Source organism: Lepidochelys olivacea (genome assembly GCF_965140295.1).
Source record: "Lepidochelys olivacea isolate rLepOli2 genome assembly, chromosome: 5".
Taxonomy (NCBI): Eukaryota; Metazoa; Chordata; order Testudines; family Cheloniidae; genus Lepidochelys; species Lepidochelys olivacea.
This window is the reverse complement of record NC_140415.1, coordinates 102,942,772-102,958,824: the sequence shown is the minus strand read 5'-3', so window position 1 is coordinate 102,958,824 and position 16,053 is coordinate 102,942,772. Positions and strand designations below refer to the sequence as shown.

Below are 16,053 nucleotides of genomic sequence, written 5' to 3'. Positions count from 1 at the left end.
CTGCTTCCCTCATTTTCCAGGCAACAAAATTGACTCAATGCCTGGAAGCAGTTTACCCGTTACTTCGGATATTTCTAACCTATCTCCTCCTGTTGAGGATGGACTGTCTGACTTCCACCACTTATGGATTACAAAAACAGACCAAAGAAACAAGAGTTTGTGTAGTGGGTTATACAGTCCAATATCACTCCCTGTTCCACCCTCTGTCTTCTTCCCCATCCCTATTCAGGAGCCCCTTTCACAACAGCAGGTTAGAACAGGGAGTACAATCACTTCTCGCTCTCAGTGCAATAGTGGAGGAACCACACCACCTGAAAAGGAAAAGATTTTACTTGAAGTATTTCCTTATCCCCAACTAAAAGGAAGGACTTTAGCCTATCCTCGATCTCAGGGCACTGACCATTTACATCAAAAGGCAAGTTCAGAATGGAATTTAGCAATAATCATTCCGACCCCACACCTGAAAGACTGGTACACTGCTCTTGATCTCCAGAATGTGTATTTTCATATTTCAATCCATCGGACATACAAACAGGGCTTTGCAAATTAACCCAGGGAGGTCATACCAAACATAGGGGTTGTGTGAAAGAAGGTACAGAGGAGATTGTGTGAAATGTGACAAATAACCAGACATAGGTGGGAGCTGCGACAGAGCCCCCAGGACATAGGCAATACAAACCTTGACAAGGGAGTATAACCATTGAGAGATAGAGTCGAGTTTTGAAGGTGACAGCAGGAAGTTTAAATTTGATATGCTATCATATGGGAAGCCAATGGAGGAATTAAAAAAAGGGAGTTACATGATTCACTTGATTTGCAAGGAAGTTGCGTTTAGTGGCAGCATTTTGTGTAGACTGAAGGGAGGCAATGTGTGTGTTCGGGAGGCCAGAGCCTGGGAAGTTGCAGTAATTCAGACAGGATGTAAAGACAACACGAATAAGAGATTTTGCAGTGTTGGGAAACAGAAAAGAACAGATTCTGGAGCTGTTGAGAAAGAAGTGGCACAATTTAGAAATGATGTGGATATGTGAGCAGAGGAGGAGGAGTCAAAATGTGAACGTAAATGTGGACAGGAGACTGTGAAGGATCATGGACAAAGAGTCTAAGTGGGGCGGCTCATATCCAGTATAGATAGGAGGGATAGAACAGCCACTTCCCGCATACTATGAATTGAGAGGGTAAGTGGAGTCCTCTCTGAACAGTGAATCAAGAGGCCTGTGTGTGAGAGAGAGCGAGAGCGGGGCTAAGGTTGAAATTTGACCTCACGCACTTTGGGAGCTGGCATCTTCTTCCTAAAGATGAAAATAATTAGAAGACAGGCAAAAAGAAATGTAATTTTAAATATCTCATGATTTTAAGCTATTCTTGTGATTTTTGGAGGTGTGTGTGTCATGGGGTATATAGGCCCCATGTTGGCCTGGCAAACAAATGGTTAAGGGGAGGAACTACCGGCCAGTACTGATTGGCAGCCTCACAACAGCTGGGAGAATAAAAGAGCTGAGAAGCAGAGGGGCAGGGTGGCTGCCAAAGGAGGAAGCAGGCTGGAGAAGGAAACTCATGCCAGCAAGCTGCTGAGTAGCTGACCAGAGACATTACCGAGAGAAGGCATAATCAGATCTACAGGCTGGAGAAGCCTACAGAAATTTGAGTTCCCCTACAGGCCACTCAGAGACTTAAAAACTGAAGGTGTTTCCAGATCCTCTGACTACCAGGACCAGCTGACTTTGCCAAGTATAAGAGGAAAATCCACACACCCCAGTGGGACTGAAACTAGCACCCTTCATAGCCCAGAATGGGAATGTCATAGAGACTCAAGCAAGAGGAGCTGACTGACCACCCTGCCAGATCAAGCAAACTCAGTGGAACACTCCATCTGACCAAACGGAGTGCTGTTGCACCAGCACATCAACTCACAGGGTGGTCTTATTAATTTTGAAGGTCTGGCATTGGCAGTACTGGCTACAGGAGGGAAAAGATGGAGGTTAACAGTGTGGGCTGTCATGGGCATATCCATGAACACAGATATCCCTCTATGCACAGACACAGGGAGATGATGTACCCCATGGAGTTATCCTAGATGCTCTTTACTGAGAGTTTGCTGCACATAGTTTTATTTCAAATATAAATTCAAATATACAAGGATTTTTTTTTCTGTGTTGATAAATGGAAACAATTTTCAGAAATCCTGGATATATACAAATTAATCAGAATATTCACTTTGTGGCAATTAGGCTAAAGATACATCAGTGAATCTATATTTGCTTCATTAAGTATGTATATGATACGGTGATTTTTAAAGAGAATTGCTATTTTCTAATAAAACTAATGCATCTTTGAATTTTATTAGAAAATAAAGTAATACATTGCATGTGTGCTATGTTTGAGTAAACAAACTTCTGTATATTTACATTTATGGTGATATAAATAATTGTTCTTTTGTAGTGAATGATACTGTTTTAGATTAGGGTTTTTTAAATTAAAACTGATTACAGTATTTCATTTGTCTAGCAAACTATTCTCTTCCTACATTTCTTTAGTATTTACATCATTCTTAAATGACAGCTCATGCTTGTGTTGCTCAGTGTTTGTTTCTATAGTGTAGTGATAGCTGTCCTTGGAAAAACGTAGAATACATTTTGCTGAAGAAATACTATTTCTCTGAAGGAGAGGGAGATAGTTAAATAAAAAGGTGAAACTGACAGCCCTTTTCCTGGAGCTGTATTTGTGTTAAACTGTCCTTTATATTGAGCAGATAGCAAATTAGTATCTGTCATTTTCTCAGATATTATATATCCTTTCTTTGCACGGAGCCAAAATAAACAAGACTCTTTTAAATGTCCTATTCAGGGCTCCTGAGTCAGACAAAACTCCCATTGTCACCAATAGAAATATAGGATACCCTCATGGCAGCCAGGAGAGGTGGTGTAGGCAGCCAAACTGAATGCATTATGGAGGAGGGGGAAGCCTGCCTAGGATTCAGCATAGTAGATGGGGGTTGGAAGGCCCCTACTATACCCTGCATTAATGAGGCAGGATAGGAAACAGCAATGTCTTTCCTGTCAGCTTTCCTTCCACCCCACCACCCTTTTCATCTATGAGAAAATAAACATCTGTTCCTGGAAAGCCAGGCTAAGAAGCCAGAACACTTCTACCTATCTTTTTTTTTTTTTTTTAAGTCTGCTGTGGGGTAGAATTGTCCCAAGACACTTATGCCCCCCATCTCTCAAAAAAGTCAGGACTGGGAGGTTGACAGGGAATTGGGGGAAGAATGGCCACAGCAGCGCTTTAATATCACTGCTCCTTTCCCCTCCCCTTCCCCCGTCAACGGCCCTGCTGGTAGGGTGCCTACCAGCAGGGCCACCAATGGGGCGGGGGCAAAAGGGGCAGCGACATTAAAGTGCTGTCATGGAGGGTCCTTAAAGCGCTTTAATTTAATGTACGGGCCGGTACCGGCAGTCACTTCTTACCAGTACACCGTACCGGCCTACTTTCACCACTGAAAATATCCCATGCTATCCTGATACAAGGGGTATTGTTCAGCCAGCAAGTTCTCTATCATCCTTCTTAAAGGAATATCAAAGACACAGTCAAAATTGGATGGCTCCAAAGTATTAGTGGATGGTTTCTGAAGCATATGTAAGCGGGGGAATAGTCCCACTCTTGTGGGGAACTTTCCTGGCTTCTGCATTACCCCGGTGAAGTGGGCTAGCAAAAGGATCTGAGTCCTCGCTCCACTTCCTTTACCCAGTGGCCTCCCTGCCCTTGAGGACTCCCCTTCCACTCTCCTGTCTGGCAGAGTCCTCGTAACCCCAACAAGGCTGGGCCCAGGATTCCTGGGGGGCTTGACCCCCAACCCTGCTGTGGTCACCTAGGACAGGGGCTAGGGTGTCCCCACTCCGGGGTACTCTCTCTGTACTGGGCACTTCTCTGACCCACTGACCATTACATACAAGTTAAAGCAAATGCAAGTTATTTAATCAACAATTAATTTTAAAAAGAATAAGGGAAAATGAGAAAGGTTAAAGGAAACACATCAACCCGCTCTGTGGCAGGGAACATCACAAACAGTGTCTCTGGAATGTCAGGGCAGTTCAGAGTCTGTTCCTTGTAAGTCCCAGGCCTTCTTCTCAGGCCCTGGCTGTGCTGCAGGGATGCTGTGGGTTGGACACTTGCTCTGGTGGTGGCCTCACACTCTCAGGCTCTAAGTGGTAGGACCCTTCTTCCCAGTGTCGCCCCCGCCCTGTCGGGGTTAAATTCCAAGCCTGGCCTGCAGAGCCTCTTGGCTGAGGCGTCTCCCTGTGCTGGGCCTGCTGCCCAGGGTCCCCCTCGCTCTCCCCAGCTGCTCACCACACCCAGCTCCAGACTGCTCCAGCCCCAGCTCCACCACTCTGTCTCAGCACTGCTGCTGCTGCTCTGCCTCCAGCTCCCTGGGCTGCTTCTTTGGCCCCTCTGCCTCTGGTTGCTGCAGCTCTGCTCCCAGGACAGGTCTGCTCTGCAGGCTGCTTCTGTCACTCTGCTTCCAGCACTCACCTGCTTCGTGGGCTGCTTTTCTGGCCCCTCTGGCGCTGGTTGCTGCAGCTTTCTTCCCAGGGCGAGTCTGCTCTCTCTGGGCTGTGCCTCTGGCTTTGGGGCTGCAGCTCTGCTCCCAGGACAGGGTCTTCTCTCTCTGGATCTGGCATAGCTCTGCTCCCCAGCTCAGCTTGGGCCCTTGCTTTCTCCTTAGCTTGGCCCCATGCTGTCTGACCCAGGCAATTCCAGCTCACATGGAGGACGGGACCTCCCTGGCCTCCTGACTCCCTGATTAGCCTGCCCACCCTGTCATTCAGGCTGACCTGGATCATTGGCCTCTCCCCATTGTTTCTGGGGACTATCAGTCTCAGGGTCCTGATTTCCCATCGACCCTTCCCCTTTTTAGTACTGGGAGCTAGCCAACCAAAACACCACCACTGACTGTTAGTAAGGGGGCAACAGTCCCCTTAAACATAGGTTAAATTCTGACATATTTCAGCTGGGGTAGCACTCTGCCCTAACTGCAGGGGTAATTGACAGTAGATTCTAAATTTTGAGCTTTCATAGATACTAGAAAGTCACCCATTTTGGTGCTTGTGGCTGAGCTGGCAGAAGAGGCGGGAATGCAGTCTCTATTGCTATACCTTTACCAGTTTTACAGCATAGTGCTGTCATCATTCACTTCCTCCAATAACCCTAACCTTAAACCTTAAGCCTACTTCTATCTCTCCCCTTGCCAGTGCACCAAATTGGCACTGTTTAGATGAACTAAAACAGTTTTGACTTACGTATACAAATAAACTTGAGGGGGAGGGAGTGATAACTTGGCTGAGTTATCTCTGATGTCAGAATGCGTCTCTGCCTGCAGCACTAAGTATGCATATTAGACTTTTCCATTGTTCCTTTTCAGCTGTCACCAAAATCAATAGGGTTCTTCCCACTGATGCCTACAATATTCCCGGAAATCATGGAATTGATTGGACCCAGTCTTCAAAAGTTACCTCATTAGAGACAAGTGCCACCGAGAATGTTCAAGTTTTACTGAAACAGCACAGCTATTGTAACAGTTCTTTTTAGTAGGACAGCATATTTAAACTCTGAAATATAAAATGTGTCTTCCAGTAAGATATTTATGCACAAGACCTTTTCTAATGTATTTCTCAGACATTCCCACTAGAATTCTTAGCAATCCAATTTAGCACCTTCTACTTTGCAAAGGAAAAACAAGAATAAGCAAAGGTTTAAAAAATTGTAATTTAAAATGTGAAATTCCATTATTATTTAGCTATTTCTTTTCATTCTAGATAAATGTGCCTTATCTAAAATGTTAATATAGAAAATAAGTGATAAAAGAAATCCCAAATCACTGGTCTGTTTTCTGATAATTCTTTGTTGTTGTTATTTTATATAGTGTCAACAGCGGGCTAGTGATGGACAGGAAGACAAAGTTCATTGCACTAAAGTTATTGTGAATATATTTTCCAAAAAGATTTAAAGTTGTTGAAATCAGATAACATTTCAATTCACTACAAAAAGCACTTGAAGAGCAGTTCTTCTCTGAAAAGTAACCTGTAAAAATGGCATTGTGGGAGTCCCATGTTTGTCTCTCAATAACTTCATATTAAATTTCTGCCATTTTAACACAATTTTTTCTCCTAACTGCCAGCCCTGCAAGTTCAGCCTGGGCTCTAAAAGTTCGTCTGCACTTTTTCTGAGTTGCACATCTTTATCAGTGATAAGATTCTGCAACTGGGTCTTAATCATGACGTTAAAAACATGGCCGGACGGCTGCTAAAATTCATATAATACATAAAAGCAAAGTGTGAGTTCTAAAGTTCTGCATAAGCCTACAAAGTGCGGTGGACTAGCTTTCCCAAAATTGGCTTATTACCATGCATCACAATTAAAAGATGTGATCAACTGGGTTAACAATAGACCATCCAAACACTAGGTAAAACTTGAACTAGACTGGAACCCCAGATGTTCATAGCTATTCATAGTAATTGTTGGTTTAAGATGAAATTTAGGTCACCAGAAATAATAATAATAAAAAAAATAGCCTATTCATCCAGATTACCTTAACAGCTTTGAACAAATTTTCTAAACTCCTGTTGGTGAGGCCCTTTCCCTTAGCTACTTTCATTAATAATCAGGAATTTATCCCTTGTAACGATCAAAGTGACTATTTGTTGTGGGTAAGAACTGAGATTACTCAATTGGGAGAGCTATTCCTAATTTGAAATCATGGTGTAATAGGGCTTCCACTTACTGAGTGCTACCTCATGGCCAGAGCTCCCCCTGCGGTGCCCTCCCTCAGCTTTCTCACTCCTGGGCCCTTTATGAGCTTTACACAGCCCTTCTTGTGCATAGAACTATTCTCCACTTGTGGCTGGTTTAATGACCACAAACAGTTCCACATAGTACTTAATGTCTCAGAAATAAAGTTCAGCAATGCAACCCAAGAGTTCACAGTTATTTCTGTCTCTTCTGCCACCCACACAGAGCTCTTCTCTTTCCATTATCTGTTCTTCATAGGCTTACCACTGTAAGCTATTTCTTTCTGGAGCTCAGCCTTCAGGCTCTAGCTTCCTTCTACTATCTTCTCCCTTCTTCTGGTGAGAAGGCTATATATATGCTTCCCTCCTCTCGAGAGCTTTTCTAAATTGGCTGGAAGAGAAGAGAGCCTTTCCGCACCCTACAGTACAGTGCTCCTGGTCCTAGTCTCCTGAAGGTTCGGTGTCCTGTCCTCTGTCACCCAATCAATCTACTAATTCCCCAGGACTGCTTCTTCTCTTCAAGGCTATTTCCTGGGTCTTTCTTTCAGCTTCCTGGAAATGGGGTCTTCTGGCCCCATCTACTCTTAAAGGGTCAGTATATCCCAGCACATGTACCAAGAGATATGTAATAATATAAAAATCCTGTGTTTTTAATATTTACAAGTGAAACAGTTTATTGTGAAATTTGGATACGAGTCGGCCCTATCTAGGTCTTTAACTGCATTTGAGGAGTTTACAACAATTTTTGACTGTGTCAAAAGCCTTTCTAACATTCAGATATATCACAGCTATTGCTTCTCCCCTATTCACAAGACTTCTTACCCTGTCAAAGAAGGATATTAGGTTGGTTTGACATGATTTGTTCTTGACAAATCCGTGTTGATTATTACTTATCACCTTATCTTTCTTACAAATCAGTTTTTTTATTTGCTCCATTATCTTTCTGGGTATCAAAGTTCAGCTGACTGGTCTATAATTCCCTGGGTTGTTCTTATTCCCCTTTTTGTAGAGAGGTACTATATTTTCCCTTTTCCAGTCCTCTGCGGTCTGTCCCATCCTCCAGTTTTCTGAGATAATTGCTAATCACTCAGACCTCTTTTCAGCCAGTTCCTTAAGTATTCTAGGATGTATTTCATCAGGCCTTGCTGACTTGAAGACATTTAATTTGTCTAAGTAATTCTCAACTTGTTCTTTACCTATTTTAGCCTCAGAGCCTACCCCATTTATACTGATGTTCACTGTGTTAGTCATCTAACCTTTTTGGTGAAAGCTGAAACAAAAAAAGCATTTAACACTTTGGTCATGGCTGCCTTTTCATAGAATCAAAGAGATGTAGGGATGGAAGGGACCTTGAGAAGTCATCAAGTCCATCTCCCTGCACTGTGGGAGGACCAAGTAAAGCTAGACCATCCCTGACCGGTGTTTGTCCAAATTGTTTCTAAAACATCCCATGATGGGGACGCCACAATCTCCCTTGAAAGCCTATTATAGAGTTTAACTACCTTTATTGTTAGATTTTCCTAATATCTAACCTAAATCTCCCTTGCTGCACATTAAGCCCATTACTTCTTGTCCTACCTTCAGTGGACATGGAGAACAACTGATCGCTGTCCTCTTTATAACAACACTTAACATAGTTGAAGGTTGTTATCAGGTCCCACATCAATCTTCTTTTCCCAAGATTAAACATGCCCTTAAAGTTTTTTTTAACCTTTCCACATAGGTCAGGCTTTCTAAACCTTTTATCATTTTTGTTGCTCTCCTCTGGACTCTTTCCAATTTGTCCACATCTTTCCTAAATTGTGGTGCCCAGAATTAGACATAGTACTCTAGCAGGGCCTCACCAATGCTGAGTAAAGTGGGGCAATTACTTCCTGTGTCTTACATACAATACTGTTAATACACCTCAGAATCTTATTACCCTTTTTTGCAATTGCATCACATTGACGATGCATATTCCATTTGTCATCCACTTCAAGAGCCAGATCCTTTTCAGCAGTACTACCACATAGACAGTTCTTTTCCCATTTTATAGTTGTGCATTTGATTTTTCCTTCCTAAGTGAAGTACTTTTCATTTTTCTTTATTGAATTCCATCTTGTTCAATTCAGACCAATTCTCTAATTTGTCAAGCTCATTTTGAATTTTAAACCTATCCTCCAAAGTGCTTGCAGCCCTCCCAGTTTGGTGTCATCTGCAGATTTTTAGCATACTCTCTACTCCATTATTTCAGTTATTAATGAAAATATTGAATAGTACTGGACCCAGGACTGATCCCTTTGAGGTCCCACTAGATATGCCCTCCCAATTTGACAACAAACCATTGATAACTACTCTTTGAGTACGGTCTTTTAACCAATTGTGCACCCATCTTATAGTAATTTCATCTAGACCACATGACCCTAGTTTGCTTATGACAATGTCATGAGGAACTGTTTCTGTTTTCTGCTATTTTCTTTCCCTCCTCATTGAGTAGTGGCCCTACTCTGTCTTTGGACTTCCTTTTGCTTCTAAAGTATTTTTAAAATGTTTTCTTGTTATCCTTCATGTCCCTAGCTAGCTGAATGACATGTGCCTTGGCCTTTCTAATTTTGCCCCTACATGCTTGTGGTGTTCATTTATATTCATCCTTCTTAATTTGACCTAGTTTCCTCTTTTTGTATGACTGTATTTTGAGTTTCAGGTCATTGAAGATCACCTGGGCAAGCCAGGGTGGTCTCTTACCATTCTTCCTATCTTTTCTCTGCATTGATATAGTTTGCTCTTGTGCCCTTAATAATGTCTCTCTAAAAAGTTGCCAACTCTTCTGAACTTTTTTCCCTTAAATGTGCTTCCCATGGGATCTTATCTACCAGTTCTCTGAGTTTGATAGTTTCTCTGAATATAGGACAGCCTTAACTTATACACAACTTAATGTTTTTGTTTATTAACATACCTGTAAATGTTGAGTTTTCTTAGTAATTTATGGGGTTTTTTTTTCAAGTCTGGATTCTATCTTCTTTTTCTATTTTTTTCCTGTTTGTATATAACCCTTTCCTAGTGTTAAGACTCCAATAAATTTTAACTTTTAGTTTCTGTTTTCCAATATGTAGTGGAGACTTTTTATTTGAACAACAGTAGTACTATAGAGAAGGATAAAATAAAGTATAAGGTGGTCTTTGAAGGACACCTCTCAATAGTAATGAGGGGTCCAGAGAGATGCCTTTAGAACTAGTAAACATAAACACTACAAATGAAGGTTAATAATAATTTAAATAAATTTAAAAAAAATTAAATAATTTATTTGGTTCTCCTTTGAAAAGATTCACAAAATTGAATTATGCAGTTGATCACACATGGAATAAAAGTCACTAAATGTCTGTTTAGAGAGAGAGAAAGAACTTGTTCCTGCACAGTAGAGATGTGAAGTTTTATGTATATATAAGTGCAAGATAAAAATGATGAATAGAACAGGGAGCACATTGGACTCAATCCGGCAACAATGTGTGCTGCAGTGGGCTGCCAAATTATTCTTGCCTAATAGCAGAAATAAAGCTAAAAAGGAGAGGATGTAGCTAAGTGCTACAGAAGTATGCTAAGGAATTTGCTTAAGTCCATGTTTCCTCAAACATGTCCATTTTCCACTCATATCCCTCCCTTATTTTATTTTGCACTGTTAAGCATAAGGGAGCAAATATAGAAGGGATTGGCACTAGCCCCCACTTAGTTTACGCTTAGTGCCTCATACTGCACAAGCAATTAGAGGAGCTGAGTTAAAATAGATCATGTAATCTGTCCAGAGAGAAACATCCATCCACCAAAATTTGAACAAATCTTCATATTCATCTCAGAGCACAGCCATAGCATGCAAAAAGGATTGTGAGGATGTATCATTGAGACAGAGATGCACACTTCTATTAATCAAAATTGGAACCTAGCTTAAAACCATGTTTAGCATGTGCAAAATGTAATCATGAACTGATATGGACAAAGAATATTGATTGCAGTGTGTGCTGTTTCTGTGATGCCTACCAAAATGCCTACCAATCCAGACTAATGAAGATACTAAGAATGATTCTGAAATCTGAGAAGGGGAAAAAATGTATATCCAGCATTATTTATAGGCATGGCAGTTGATATTTTTTAAACTGTTTATAAATAAAAACATAAAAGCAGCCATACCAAGTCAGACCAAAGATCCATATAGCCCAGTATCTTGTCTTCCAATAGTGGCCAATGCCAGGTGCCCCAGAGGGAATGAACAGAACAGGTAATCATCAAGTGATCCATCCCCTGTTGCCCGTTCCCAGCTTCTGGCAAACAGAGGCTAGGGGCACTGTCCCTGCCCTTCCTGGCTAATAGTCACTGATGAATCTATCCTCCATGAACTTATCTAGTTCTTTTTTGAAACCTGTTATAGTTGGTCTTCACAACTTCCTCTGTCAAAGAGTTCCACGTTGTGTGGAAAAAATACTTCCTTTTGTTTGTTTTAAACCTGCTGCCTATTAATTTCATTAGGTGACCCCTAGTTCTTGAGTTAGGAGAAGGAGTAAATAACACTTCCTTATTTACTTTCTCCACACCAGTCATGATTTTATGGATCCCAATCATATCCCCCCCTTAGTCGTCTCTTTTCCAAGCTGAAAAGTCCCAGTTTTATTAATTTCTCCTCATCCGGCAGCCGTTCCATACCCCTAATAATTTTGTTGCCCTTTTCTGAACCTTTCCCAATTCCAATGTATCTTTTTTGAGATGGGACGACCACATCTGCATGCCATATTCAAGATGTGGGCGTACCATGGATTTATATAGAGGCAATATATTTTCTGTCTTATTATCTATCCCTTTCTTAATGATTCCCAACATTGTTAGCTTTTTTGACTGCCACTGCACATTGAGTGGATGTTTTCAGACTCAGTGGCTGCAAGATCTCTTTCTTGAGTGGTAACAGCTAATTTAGACCCCATCATTTCATATGGATTGTGTTTCTCAATGTGCATTATTTTGCATTTATCAGCCTGGAATTTCATCTGCCATTTTGTTGCCCAGTCACCCAGTTTATTTTACCCTATTTATTTTTCTAATGTTTCCTTCTTAGTGGTTTTAATACAAATACATTTAATTTGAAATTTAAAGTTCCCTGTTTCACTTTTGTGGTTCAAGATGGTTTCTGTTTTTAAATTGAATATTTTTATTCGCTTTATTTTTGTTGACAAACATTTGCATCCACATACTGTATAAATTAGTGCTCCATTTGTTCCTCTCGGGCAGCATATGTTACTCAAGCATGTAATTTGTTTTGGTATTGTTTTCTTCTGCAAATAATAATAAAAATAATCACTAAAAAGCTACATCAAAATAAGCATTCATTCTGCCTCTCATTCTATTGGGGACACGCTGATTGCTTACTCCTTCTCCTCTTCCAATTACTCCAGGCTGGAAACAACCAAACAAGAAGAGTCAAAGAAATCTACTAGTAGGTCCAGTAGGTCCTTGTTAACCCCATTTGCTTCCTGTGCCAGTCAGTTTATTTCCTGTCTTCTGGCAAGACAGTTCCAAAAGTTCCCCTGACTATGCTTCCCCCATCCCTAATAATACCAGTTTTAGAGCTTGAACACCATCAGAATGTCATAAATGTTTCAGTATCTTGTGTAATTTCGCCTTAATAGCTGGTTGCTCTTACACTGTCACACAGGCAGGGAGACCAATCAGACAGTTTGAGATTTAAAGAGCCTCTGGTGGACACTCTCTCTGAGCCTCCCAATCACTGTTCTACTTCACAAGCAAACAGACCACACTGTAAATTTTTTGTTAAACATTTAAATAAAAGTTGTCAGGCAAAAATGACATATAAAACAGAAGAAGGGACAGAAAAAAAATTTCAATAGTGCTACAGTCTTACACTGAAAATGGTGATGAGTTTTTCCTCAGGCCAAATTCTCCTAAATGTATTGGGCCCCTATATCTTTGAGGAGATATCTGTTCTCCTTGACCTCCCATCCCTAAATAGAGAGATGTGCCCTACTCAGTCTAAGGCTATGTCTGCACTACACCTCACTGGTGGCTGTGTGTAGGATATATGTAGCTACAGGCCACAATGAAAATCCTACTGTGCCCACACTGTAACTACATCATGTGTTGGTGAAAGGCTCTGGCAGAGGGGAAAAGCTTCAGTAGCTCCCTACTGCTGGAGCCTTTCACTATGGTGAGGAAAGCCTCTGACAGCGGGGAGGAGGGGGAGGTTCCTTAGAGGGGGAAGACTCCAACAGTAGGGAGATGACAGAGCCTTTCCCTGTTGGGAGAGTCTTTTCCTGTAGAGGGGCAAGGTTCCAGCAGCAGGGAGGCAGCAGGACACTACACTGCAAAATACAGCTGTGTAGACAGGCTTGGGCAAGTAGTGAGTATATAGGATATGAACTTGCATATATATTCGCACCCTTCAGGAGTGTCTTTACTCCACCCATCTAATAGGTGTCTCCCTGGCTACACTGCTGTTTATTCACCCACACAAGGGGGCTAGATACGTATGCATTCTACACACAGCTGAAAGAAGCGTGCAGTGAAAATGAACCTTAAGAAGATGTGCCCTTTCTCAAGAGGTTTAACACAGATTTGGCTTTGGTAGTGAATGAACTTTTTCTAACTTAAAAAGTCAGATACTTCCTTATAAATAGGTTTCAGAGTAACAGCCGTGTTAGTCTGTATTCGCAAAAAGAAAAGGAGTACTTGTGGCACCTTAGAGACTAACCAATTTATTTGAGCATAAGCTTTCAAGTGAGCTGTAGCTCACGAAAGCTTATGCTCAAATAAATTGGTTAGTCTCTAAGGTGCCACAAGTACTCCTTTTCTTTTTCCTTATAAATATAATTTAAAATAGGATCTAGCTTAGTGATTTAACAAATTTTATTGTTAACACTTCTTTAAAGTGGTTTTCTTCAAGACAAAATTTTCCTAAACAAAGGCCATCACAAGGGCTTTTTAGCTATATTATTTCTCACTCGTCACCATAAAGAGACCATTTTAGTATCTGGGTTATAGGGAGTCGTGGTTTTTCCCTAAAAATATATTGGACCCGGCTCTAAATTCAGTTTTGAAGGAAGTTTTTCTTAAACTTCAAAAACAAAAGCTGTTTGGGAGTTACCTGATCTTTTAAATTTTCTTTTCAAAGAATTATACAGTATATATGAAGTTCTACCAGGGTGTGTGTGTATGTGTTTCTATAGTAGCATCAAGTCTCTAATATTGACCTAGCAAATAACCTTTTATTTTCTGAAGGCTTCATTGTGAGCTTATAACTCTGAAAAACTGATTTTCAGACTCAGGATGTCACTCAGCTGTCATTTCCAGCTGCCATGGAACCTTCTAGTTACAACATTTTTAACTCCTAACAGGGTTTCATTGTTTTTTTTTTTAAATAAGTCAACATACATCCTCCCACCTTTACTCTGAAGCATGGTCTCTGGCAAGGTGGCAGAGTGGATGGAGCATTATCAGTTGCTTTTTATTTGTACTGCTGCAAGGATTTTTATGCATCAGCATATTGAATTAATAAACAAGCTGTAGGAGTTCAAGAATGTATAATTTTTTTAAAAAGTCCTGACTATTTATCCTGCTATAATTTTTTTTTATTTAAAATATGGATGAAACTATGGAACTTGTGTTTCTCTTCTTAAATCTCAGATTGCAGAACTTGTTTATATGATACACACAGGAGAAAAAAAAATCCTTAAAAACAGACTTTATTCTTGAAAATTATTATAATCTTCTGTCACTTATCGTGTGAAACACAACAAAACACACATTTGAAGGTGGAAAAGTGTGCTTTCAGGACTGACCCAAAGCTTGTTGAAATTATTCTCATAGACTTCAGTGGGCTTTGGATCAGATTCCACCAGCGCTTGTAGAGCAATTATGATTTGGGCTTACAATTTAGGATAAAATAGAGGGCACAGGAATTCAAGGAGGATGAAAACATCATTAGGTTTGATTACTGTTGAACAAAGATTTTTGTGTGATGCAATAATTTATATGACCTCTTTTCATGCACAAAATCTGCTTTGAAGTCAAGTAATAAGAAGAGCTTCTGGATTAAATAGTGGTCTCGTGATTTCATTTCTTTACTGAGTCTCCCTTTTATAAGGCCAGAGATTGGTTGGAGAGGAAACGTATGCAGCCATATCCTGTCGTACTGTTAAGAAATCATCTTTACCACTTGATTAAGATTTTTTGAAAAATAACAGGTCAGGTACTCTTTCCAAAAGAGCAGGCTGTGCAAGAGCAGGATTGTCTTTGTATAAATGGTTCACAATGGAAATATTTCACAAAACTTCTGGTGGTAAACACTAATTAATCTAATCTTCAAAAAGGATCATTTCAAAAACCTCCATTTTTCTATCGAACTTTAGCAACAGTATTAAAGTGTGGGATTGTTCTCAGAATCTAAGCTTTATAGTCAATATAGGGAAGAGTTTCTATAAATCTGTCACAAAATCTCTTTTCTAAATGAATGAGTCAGTACCGGAAAAGAGAGAGTAGAAAAAAATCTGTTATAGTCAGAATTTTGCAGAGGTAGTCAGGATGATAGAGATGTTCTAATTGAGAAGTTCTCAAAGAGTCCTTCCTGATGAGCCACAGAATGAAATGAGAACCATGCTAGAGGGATATTGGAGTGCTGGGAGGCCTTAAGGCATATTCTACCAGGTCCAAGGCTGCCTGACAACAGCATGTCTAAGAAATATTTCTGTCACTGAGATAGGGAAGGTTTCTATCTGAAGTTCAATTCATAAATTTATGCAACATTACTTTTTTGACTTGGCTTCCAGAAATAGGGTGGAATTGTGTTCTGTGCCTACTGAAGTAGGTGATACCTGGGGCAGCAGAGTGCAAAGGTGGGTTTAAGTGGGGAAACTCTGCTTTCAATACTCAGAGAAAGGCTTTATCTATACTGAGGGTTTTGATATAGTTACACCAGTTTCACAGCATTCACTTAAAAAGTGATGCAGCTTACCCCAATTAGAAACTCCGGTATATCACACTAATGCAATCCCAGTTTTTACACCAGTGCATCACATCTATACTAGGGATTTATACCAGCTCAGCTACATCGGTATAGCTGCACTGGAGCAAAAATCCAGGGTAGACAAGGCCAAAGGAAACTTACTTACCTAGAAAATGTAATTCTTAGAATAGATGAACAGCATTGATCCACACTTCTCATCCACCTTCCCCAGTTCTTTTTAGGGTAGATTATGATTTAAATAGAAAGGAACTGGAGTGAGTTCCAGGAGGC

At 40.6% G+C, this 16,053-nt stretch overlaps 1 protein-coding gene across 2 annotated transcripts in view; it reads left to right on the top strand.

The window, feature by feature from the left end:
- The window catches only part of RFX3 (regulatory factor X3), a 241,362-nt gene that overhangs the window by 146,039 nt on the left and 79,270 nt on the right, over positions 1–16,053 (top strand). The window lies entirely within an intron of this gene.